Genomic DNA, 11,299 nt, shown 5'->3' on the forward strand with positions numbered 1-11,299 from the left:
AAGTCAATGGGAGAAATTTATATCCTCTCTCTCTCTCTCTCTCTCTCACACACACACACACACACACACACACACACACACACACACCCCAATGGACTGACATAGATGTTTTATGTGTTTCATGTGACAATTCAAGTTCATTGTTTTATGTGCTTAATGTGATAATTCAATGGTGTGTGTGTGTGTGTGTGTGTGTGTGTGTGTGTGTGTGTGTGTGTGTGAGATAATCATTGTATTGGTAATTGTGATAAATTAAATAGTATTACTACTGATTAATTAATAGGGTCATTATTCCATTGTTATCATACCACTGAGCTTTAACATAGAAGTTACTGCCTTCTGCCTTAGTATGCTTCACTGACACCTGTGCCAAATCCAAAGAACCTCTTCTCTCTCTGTCCCTCTCAATTTAACTGTAACTAGGAACATTAAGACACCATCCATTCTCTATTTTTTTCTCTCCATCTCTCCATCTTTCTCTCTGTCAACTTTCTCTCACACTCAATCTCTCTTCTTCACTCCATTTTTATCTCCTTTTTTCAATATTTTCACTCTCTCTTTATCTCTTCATCCAGAGCCACTCTTGTTCACTCTTCTTTCCTTCTTCCACTCTTCTTTCCTTTCTTATTTTCTTCTTCCATTTTTCTTTCCTTCTTCCACTCTTCTTGCCTTTCTTTTTTCCTTCATCCACTCTTCTTTCCTTCTTCCACTTTTCTTTCCTTTCTTCACTCTTCTTTCCTTCTTACACTCTTCTTTCCTGCTTTCACTCTTCTTTCTTTCCTTATTTCCTTCTTCCACTCTTCTTTCCTTCCTTCACTCTTCTTTCCTTTCTTCTTTCATTATTTCACTCTTCTTTCTTTTCTTCTTTCCTTCTTCCACTCTTCTTTCCTTTCTTCACTCTTCTTTCTTTTCTTCTTTCCTTCTTTCACTCTTCTTTCCTTTCTTCTTTCCCTCTTCCACTCTTCTCTCCTTTCTTCACTCTTCTTTCCTTTTGTCTTTCCTTCTTCCACTCTTCTTGCCTTTCTTTTTTCCTTCATCCACTCTTCTTTCCTTCTTCCACTTTTCTTTCCTTTCTTCACTCTTCTTTCCTTCTTACACTCTTCTTTCCTTTCTTCTTTCCTTCTTTCACTCTTCTTTCTTTTCTTCTTCCTTTCTTAACCTTTGCATTTCATGCACTGGTATTTCCTTCAGGAAATGCATTTTCTAGTTTACTTGTGACTTCTCACATTTGTATTGTTTATTAGGAATCTGTTGACAATGAAGTCGTAAAATGTAAAACGCCATATAACAAAGGGTTCGCTTAGCCTATAACACACACCACTTATGAAGAGTACAGTATTGTTGGGAAATCCCTTTAGGGTCATTGTATCATCAGATTACATTTTTCCATTTTTTTAACAAAACATGCAACTTTAGATCACTTAGCCTTTTTGGCTGGTTCACTGTTTATTGTTGTACCCACATTAAACCGCATGCACTTAATCCACTCCGCTGCTTGACCATAAGATGGAACCTGCTTCTCCTGGTCTGCTGGCTATTTAGGCTTGCCTGGATTTTGGTTTTGTTGATGGCTTCGTGAACGCTTTTTATTTTCTGAGCATTTTTTTGTTTTCATGTTTGCCTTTTTTTAAGAATTCAATTGTACAATGATTTACCCTTTATTAAATGGCATGGGCTACCATTAAAATAGTTTGCTTTTTAACATACAGTAAGTCTTGTGCAGTTCATTTTTAATTTCTTACAAAACTCTATTCTACCTCTCATTATTGTGGGTTTGAGTGCCTACTGTTTTGTTACGGCTATAATTGAAGTTTCATTCACTGTTAAATGCGGCTGCACCTTTACACCGCTTAAGATTTAAGGTGAAACAGCAGATGGCTGTGTAACATTAATGAATGCAGTCTGATATGTTGCATGCATTGTGTCTCTGAAGACTCGTTTCAGTTGATTAGCAACGAAGAGGCCCTTTTTTTGCCAGCCTTTTTCCTCTTTTTTTGGAGCCACCTTCAAAAATCTTAAGCCAAGAAGAGCACATTCCATTTTAATGATTTGTTGGAGTGAAACTTAATCATGCTCCTTTGCGTGTTTGTTATACAAATACATATGCGGAAAGATTATATCTTTCCTATAAAACTGCATCCTAACAATTTCAATTACCTCATTAAAGTATTGTTACTTAGACATTTTGTTACTTTTAAGAGCCTCTGAGAACTGCTTGAATTCATAATGTGAACATACTGCTTAACTTTGCAATGCTTCTTTGCATGTTTGTGTCAGCCAGACAATCCTCTCATGTAGAGTGAGCTGACAGATGTGTCCTGACCCGTTTCTTAAAGGGACAGTCAGGCTCAAATGTAACTTTGTCTTTGTGTTATAGGGGCTGGGCTACTACAATACTGTAAACTCTTCATCAACCTCTTGAAACAGGCCCCTCCTCTGCCCCTCTGCATTTTATAACTGCTGGAAGGGTTTCTCTGTTTCATGTAAGTGTAAATTATACGAGTCTAACAGTTTAGCTTTAGAGTACATCACTGTCTCAGCCAGTCCCACCTGCAAACCATCCACCAATCACAGAGAGACATGGGTGGGCCAGCTACAGCATTGGCTGCACCCCGACTAAACAGTCCCATTTGATTAGTTGTTAGATTAATTATTCACTCTGCAAAAACGCAGACTGGTTGAACCTCTTTCGGTTACTCAAGTGTCAGTGAGGATTGTGTCAGTAATAAGGTTGTCGCCATAGAAACCTGTCCGAGGTTCCTGTGACTCAGAGAAACATGGGAAATCCCTGAGAGGAAGTGAAATACGTAATTTAGTTACATTAAATGTAACTAGTGAAACATATTGACACAATCGCTTCCCATTTCTAAAGCATTTGTGAAACGTGTGGATGAAACACTGTTTCTTTAAGCATTACTATCAGAATTAGTTACTGGGCTACTGTGGAGAACCCAGAACTAAGAGCTTTGTAGTTTGATAAAGGCCAATAAAGGTAGATTCCATAACTCATTATGCAAGACAGCCTAAAGGTTGAACAAGACTGACTGGATGTGACCCCGTGAAGGGGGGGATTGCATCACAACATTGGTTCTCTGCAGCCAAACTGATTATGCATAACAAACCTAAGTTTGAATAAGACTGACTGGGGAGGATTGCATACAACATTGTCAAACTGCTGATAGGCATTGACTCCTACCGCGCATGCGGTGGTCCCGCCCATCCCACCCTTTCCCGCCCTTTTCCACCGTGCCCCAGCCAGCAGCAAAGGTAGGTCAGAGAAAGCCTCGTGGGTAAGAGCAATTAACCACTGAAACTGGTTTATTGTCTGCCAAATCTGATGGTGACAAGTGATAATAAAACTTTGCAAAGGCTTTGCTCGAACTTTTTTGTGGCATAACTACAACTGAATGAGCAGTTTGCCGTGCAATGCTATGTTAGCCACATGTGGCTAATCGACTAAATGAGCAGTCGGGCGAGTGATGATATTTGACCCAAGGGTGGCTAATCAACTTCCTCTGTAGCTTTAGCAATTGGCTGCTGTATGTTTTATGTTTATGTTTATGTTTATGTTTTAAAAAAAAGCTTTGTGTCTGCTGATACAGCAAGAAGTTTTCAACTTTCCGAGAAGCACGACGCGACCCCATTAGACTTCCAGATTCCTCTGAGACTGCAGACACAGAGAGGTATGAGGCGAGTGAGTGTGTGTGTGTGTGTGTGTGTGTGTGGTGGTGCGTGCGTGCAGAGATTGCGTGACTCATATGTGGTTCTGTTTGGTCTTCCAGGATGTGCAGCAGACAACAAGCCGTCCTTTTCGCTATTTCTCTGCTCTCTGGGACCGCGTGCGCTGGTGAGACTGCACAATTCATATCTGTTTGTGTGTGTGTTGGTGTGTGTGTGTATTGTGGTTTGTTGGTAACTTGCATGCACAGCTCAGGTTTGTGTGTTTAGCAGGATGGTCAGAGAGCTGGAGGAACGTGAACCACTTTAACCATAAGTGTATCGCATTAGAATTGCATTGCGTAATGGCATTGAAGGAGAAGTGTGTGATTGTCTTTCAATAGGCATTTTGTCAAATGCAACAAATTGCTTCCAACATTCCTCGAGCTCTCTGTTCTTCTATCGCCACAGTTGCGGACCCCACATTTAAAAAGTTGTTGTTCGAGAATGCAGGCTGTATTGTGTGTGTGTGTGTGTGTGTGTGTGTGTGGTGTGTATGGGTGTGTCTCGGTGTGTGTGCGGCTGTGTATGTGTGTATGTGTAGTGTGTGTGTTTGTGTGCGTCTCGGCGGGTGTGTGTGTTTGTGTGTGGCTGTGTGTGTGCGGCTGTGTGGTGTGTGTGTGACTGTGTGTGTCTCATCGTGTGTGGTGTGCAGTGGTGGTCCGTCAGGGCCTTCAAGGCCTTCTCTGCTGGCCTAAACATAATCAGAAAATAAATGTAATAAAATAAATTTAATTTTAATATTTTCTTTTCATAATTATGTATTAAATTATTCCCCATAGTCCATTATCTTCATTTCATAGCTTCCAGCGTTGTTAATTTATGTTAGAGCTTTCATCCAATCATATTTCAGCTATCATGTGTTGCTACGCTCCGAGGAATCTTCCCCGAGAACAGAAATCTTCCCTGAGGCCTTCAGAATTCACATTGAAGGCCCGTGTACATCTGATTGGTTATCACAACTGGCTGTTTCAGTTCATTTAAGTTGACTGAACTGAAACAGACAGTTGTGACAACCAATCAGATTTCGAGTTGGCGACACTGGGCCTTCTAGAAGGCCCGGAAGATTTATTTCCTCGCGTTGAACGTGACACGTAAACGTCCTTTGATTGGACACTGAGGCAGACCGGTGCAGTGCTTCAGTGCTCAGTTTAGCTGGCTAATGCGAAAACGACGTACATCGGTTTCAATGCTTATTATGCTAGTTGTTTCAATTGGTAAGACTAAATATAATAACATTAACCAACTCAAATAAACTAGTTTACACCAACTTGATAATTCCAGGTTTTGATACAATTACAACGCCATTTTCAAGACGGAACTTTCAAGAAAAACTGGATATCGTGAGGATGGGAAGTTTAATGAAACTGCTTTGCAGGTGGGACAATGCGATGTTTAGTGGACAAACTTGTTACAGCTCACGGCTACTTTCGGTGGACTTAATAAAACTTTGTAGACTAATCCCTGAAAATCGCCTTTTATTTTAAAGTTGTGACAGTAATATCCAAGCGATCGTAACTGAGAGTTTACTACTCTTAATGTATTGTTAATACGGGTGTATTGATTTTAAATGCTCCGGAAATATTAATAAAGTCTGTTGTACTCGACTATGTTAAGGTGATGCAATGCTCACTTATACTGCCTTTCTGTATAAATATAATGGTTCGAGAGCCATGGCGTCATCATAATGGTGGTATTAGGAGGTGGATTCACACAGTTTAACATCGTGTAGGACATCGCTGAAGGCCTAGTCGTGAAATGCACGGACCGCCACTGGTGGTGTGTGTGTGTGTGTGTGTGTGTGAGTGTGTGTGTGTGTGTGTCAGTGTTTGTGCGGCTGTGTGCTCTGTGTGTCACTCATGTGGTACGGTGGCTATGGTGGTTAAGCTCACTCCCTGAAGAGCTTCTGTTTCTATGTGTTGTTGTGTGTTGGTGTGTCTTTCTGTGTGTTGGTGTGTGTTTTTGTGTGTGTAAGTGTGTAAGGCTATATGTCTCTATGTGACTTGTAGACAGAAAAGAAAGCAGGCAGAGAGAGAGAGAGAGTTACAGAGAGAGAGAGAGAAAAACATAGAGAGAAAGGGACAGAGAGAAGGAGAGAGAGGTGATGTAAATACCACTTAACCCATTGAAGCTGGAGCTGTTCTGTGCATGTGTCTTTCTAGCGAAGCAGCTGTTGGTGACCGAGGGTGACAGCGCCGTCCTCCCCTGCCTTCTCTCACCTTCCTTTCCCCCTCTGAATGAGATCACTGTGGCCTGGCAAACCAAAGAGGAGGAGAAGGAGAAGAAGGATGAAGGCACCACATTCGTTTCAGGAGAAGAGAAGCCGGTGGAGGAAGGAGACCAGGTGCTTTTTTACTTTGCTAAAGGCAAGGAGGACTCCAGACATCAGTCCCCAACCTACATCAACAGGACCCGTCTCATCAGCGACCCACTGCAGGCTGGGATTGGTCTGGAATTACTCAACGTCTCTATGCGTGACAACAACACCACCGTCCAGTGTGTTGTTTCCTATGTTATAGAAACTGAATATTATTCTCATTGGCTGAGCAATGTTACCGTACTGGTGAAGAGGAAAGGAGATGGTAAGGACTATGTCACGCTTTTTTTTTTTAAATAAGCAACACTGCATCCAATCACTCAAGTAGTCAATCAAAAAATCAATCAATCTGTTACTTAAAAATAAACCAGTCAACCAGTCAAACAAATACCCAACTTTGCACTGACAAACTTTGCACTGACAACATCCTGCTGCTTTGCTCCTAGTGCATTTTTTCAGTGTCTTTACTACACGTCCCCCATGCATGTTTTCCCCCATGTCCTTTCCTCTCACAGATGATGGTGAGCAGTCAACAGCCCCCCCTGAAGATGGTGAGCAGTCAGCAGCCCCCTCTGCAAACAGCAGAATGCGGTTTATAGCACCATTTGGCATTGTTTTGGTGCTGCTGGTCATGATGGCAGGTTAGTGTTTCTGGGTTGTTCTGCTTTGCTGCAACAGCAGGGATGATGATGTCTGGTGCTTTGTTTCCCCTCTGCCAAATATTTAAGAGTTCATTTAATGGTCATAATGTGTGGCAGGTATATTTCATGCAAGTACTGGTTGTAGGTTATTTTTTATGTTTAGATGAACATGTAACTGGGCTACTGTACTGAGACTCATCAGTATGAAAGTCTCACTATTAGTAGGCAGACCCGGTCGAGAAGCAGCAGCTTAGCAGTTGACATGATACACGGACGTTAAAGTCACTACATTCCATGGGCTTCCCCTTATTGTAGCTTATCGATTCCAATAAAACGTCAGATTTCTACATCCAGTCTCCGCTCTTCTGATTGAAAAAAAAAGTTGAAATGAGGCTCTGTCTCGCCGCAACATGATTTAATGTCAGACTCAGGGAAAGGCAGAGACAGCGGTATTTGAATTAAACGATGTGTTTCTGCCCAGTTGAATTTAGGAAGTTCAAACCAGCGCTCCCAAACCCCAACACTGGTAAGGTTTAATTCCTTATTCTTCAGAATGCATAATCTCATAGTAATTACCATCCTGCATCACCAAATAACTACTCACATGACAACAATCATCAGATCAGATCAGCCAAAAACAGGAAGTCGTAAATATGTGTTATTTTAAATCCCACATAGCTGCAATAGTTCAGATTCCCCCAACATGTTGTCTCATCACCATGAAATTGGTTGATTTGTCACAGAATTGGCCTGCTTGATTAAACACAGTATGACCGTGACATCACAATATCAACTACTCACATGACAACAATCATCAGATCAGTGTGTGAGTAGTGGCTACTAATGGTAGCATGTTAATGTGTATGCATGTGTTCTTCTGTGTGTGTGTGTGTGTGTGTGTGTGTGTGTGTGTGTGTGTGTGTGTGTGTGTGTGTGTGTGTGTGTGTGTAGGCCTTCCGGAGTTACTGGTGCTCAAGGTGGGAGATGAGGATGGAGGAGCTGAGAGGAGCAAGCATGAGGAGCAGGACAGTCCTCTGTCTCCCCAGAATGGACAAGGAGGAGGGGAACACCACCGGGAGAATCACGTCTGACTCATCTGTGCGAGAAACAACAAAACTGATTATATACTATTATTCATATGATATGTCATGTTAATATTATTATAAGATACTAAGATAGCTACGTACATACAAGTGGTTTGTATAGGCGTATCTAGATTATAATAACAGGCTTATCTATATGATAATGATAATAATAATAATAATAATAATAATAATAATAATAATAATAATAATAATAAAGTCTTCCTCCATACAGCTAGATCTAGTCAAGCTTAAAAGTCAAATCAGCAACATCAACAGGGTCTACAGACAAATACATGAGTAAACATTTAGTATATTTCTGTCAAAAAAAAACAATGTGTCACTCAATATAAAAGATCATTTATATATATATATATATATATATATATTTGTCAGATAGATGTAAATGGTGTGACATGCTGTGTAAATATTGCATATGGACTAGGTATGAAAGAGTCTTACTGTCAAGACATGCCAAGACATGCCCAGACATGCCTTATAAGACTAGTTGGTTAAGACCAACTAATGTAGCCATCTCGTGGAGGGATTACAAACTACATGAAATTGTAACTGGATAAGTGTTGTACATGAAATCAGCAAATAGACTTTTGTGCTGTGTCAGAAACATCTTTTTTTCATCAATAAAACGACAACAAAGACATATTGTGGTTTATTTCAGTAAATTGGGAGATTAAGGGAGAGTGCATGTCCTCATGCTTGAAATATAATGACTTTCTGTGGGTTGTGTGCGTGTGTATGTGGGAGGGGTAGTTTTATACACTGCAAAGGGTATTCTCTGTATTATCGTTGCATTGCTCATTTCACCAGGGTTTTGGATCCAGACCCCGAACCACATAGTGGATCTCTTCAGCACACTGTGGTGCACAGGGCAGTGAAACCAGAGAGGTAGTGATCCACATAGAGACTGATGATCTTTAGCTTCCCTTTTCTCTACCGTACTGTACAGGCGTTGGCTAATTCACCTGTTAGTATGCCCTGAAGATATTTATCTCTCACTCAGCCATGGCTTGGAACTATCTTGAGCAGTGAATTTTTTTAAATGACTGCAAAACAAGTTCAGTCAGGGTACGATAAACTACCCTGCCCAGGGACGGACTGGCCGTCGGGCATACCGGGCGTTTGCCCGGTGGGCCGACGTGCAATATGGGCCGACAGTCCCGATTTTTTTTTTTCTCCATATAATGGTCTAATCGGCTGGCCCACGAAAGTAGTTCATCAGCGGCCCTATTGACACTGGGCTGGCCCAATCACATCCCCTGGGCTGACCCAACACCAACCCCTTTCGATTTGGACCTGCCTACATAATGCATTAGGACGGTAAACAAACTCAAATTTTTTATTTTTTTTCCCATATAATGGTCTAACCGGCTGGCCCACGAAAGTAGTTCATCAGCGGCCCTATTGACACTGGGCTGGCCCAATCACATCCCCTGGGCTGACCCAACACCAACCCCTTTCGATTTGGACCTGCCTACATAATGCATTAGGACGGTAAACAAACTCAAATTTATTTATTTTTTCCCCATATAATGGTCTAACCGGCTGGCCCACGAAAGTAGTTCATCAGCGGCCCTATTGACACTGGGCTGGCCCAATCACATCCCCTGGGCTGACCCAACACCAACCCCTTTCGATTTGGACCTGCCTACATAATGCATTAGGACGGTAAACAAACTCAGCCTGGCCCATGGCTTGACAGGTGCACGCTAGTCTGCGGCCCATTGGCTGTCTTCTTTAGTGACTAGGGGCTCGTCCAATCATATCACCAAACACCTTCTACCTTTAGCTTGGTCGGTGCACAGAAACGCACGTTTCGTTAGAATCCTCCAGTCCAAAATGGAGAGAAAGCGAAAAGGGGGTGCAGAGAAGCCGCGAGATAAGAAGAGGCTTGCTTTTCAAGCCAACGCTGCCAAATGTGCCAAAATATCAGAAATGTTTGCCACGGCAGGGCCATGATCAGCTCCCGTGGATGACAGCCAGGGAGATACGATACAACGACCTACGGTAAGCTTACTGATCATGAATTAAAACGTCTCTAAAATATGTTTGACTTAGGACCTATGTTCTATGGCCAAGTTCGTTTGCATTGTAAATACAAGACAAGTCTGGAGCAATTACACTGATTTATTTATATGTTTAGTAATTTAATACATAATAACTAGGGTGACCAGACGTCCGGATTTATGCCGGCCAGTCCGGATTTCCAATGCCCTGTCCGGCGTCCGACGCAGCATCAAACCGGACGCATATTTGTCCTCCTTTTTGGAGTTGCACTGGGCCTAAAGAGCTGCGCTCTAGAATATTTGCCTGGATCGCAGTCTAACACATGATTGGCTTAAAGCTGTGTCTGATTAATATCTGATTGGCTTAAATTCAATTCTACCCCTATATCATTGGTTAAAAATGTAAAAAGGCTCCATGTGCTGGCTACGTCATACATATGCTGCTGGCTACATTGACAGAAACTGTTATTGACATAAGGACAGTTAAAGGCACCCAGTGCAACTTTTGAGGCTTAAAAATAAACATTCAATTTCTAGTCTTTTTTACACGTAGTAAGTTTCAATAACTCCATACCATTACATACCGACATTCAAGCAGCAAAGATGAGACGTCGTTGTGTGGTGAGAACTGATAGAAACTCGATAACAACAACAATCGTCGCCATTTTCTTTATTTTTTTTAACCTACAATAAATAAAGCAGGCTTCCAGTCAATGGAAAAATGGCTTCTCCCCACCGGCGATTGTTGTTGTTTACGATTTTCTATCAGTTCTCACCACACAACGACGTCTCATCTTTGCTCCTTGAATGTCGATATGTAATGGTATGGAGTTATTGAAACTTACTACGTGTAAAAAAGACTAGAAATTGAATGTTTATTTTTCATTGAATGTTTACATAAAGTTGCACTGGGTGCCTTTAACACACATAGAAGAAACGTGCCTAAACGCCAGACGTCTTTCAATCCAGAGTGGGCAAAAGAACACGACTTTATATCAAAAAGCAGTCGAGACTCCTTGCATGGCTTCTGCATTTTCTGTTGCTGTGACATTGACATAAGTAGTCAAGGTAAACGCGCACAAACTTTCCTCCTCTTTCTCGTGCCAGCTGCTTATACGAGTGGACATGCTTTCACTGTATCATGCTAGCATACAATTAACGTTGTGTTGCCGTGTGCGTTACCGACAATGTAAGTGTAATTCATGTATCTGCTAGCTTTACTTTCTTTATATTAATGTTTACAAGCACTAGCTGCTATAACTAGTAATTTATCGCAGACTTGTTCTAGCCTGTATACGACGCTAATACGGAGATCCATTTGTTTTGATATTGCTGGTAGCTTAGAGTTCAGACTGCCAGGCCATTTGTGGTCTTAGAGTGCCACCTTGTGGTATAGTAATGTGACAGCATTGCAATTACAGTGTTGCTGATACACTGATGTAGCCTGGATACCAGCCTGAACTCCGCCCACAAAATTTTTGGTCTGGGAGATTCAGTCTGGAATCGAGTTAGTTGGGA

Source organism: Sprattus sprattus (assembly GCF_963457725.1).
Source record: "Sprattus sprattus genome assembly, chromosome: 19".
Classification (NCBI taxonomy): Eukaryota; Metazoa; Chordata; class Actinopteri; order Clupeiformes; family Clupeidae; genus Sprattus; species Sprattus sprattus.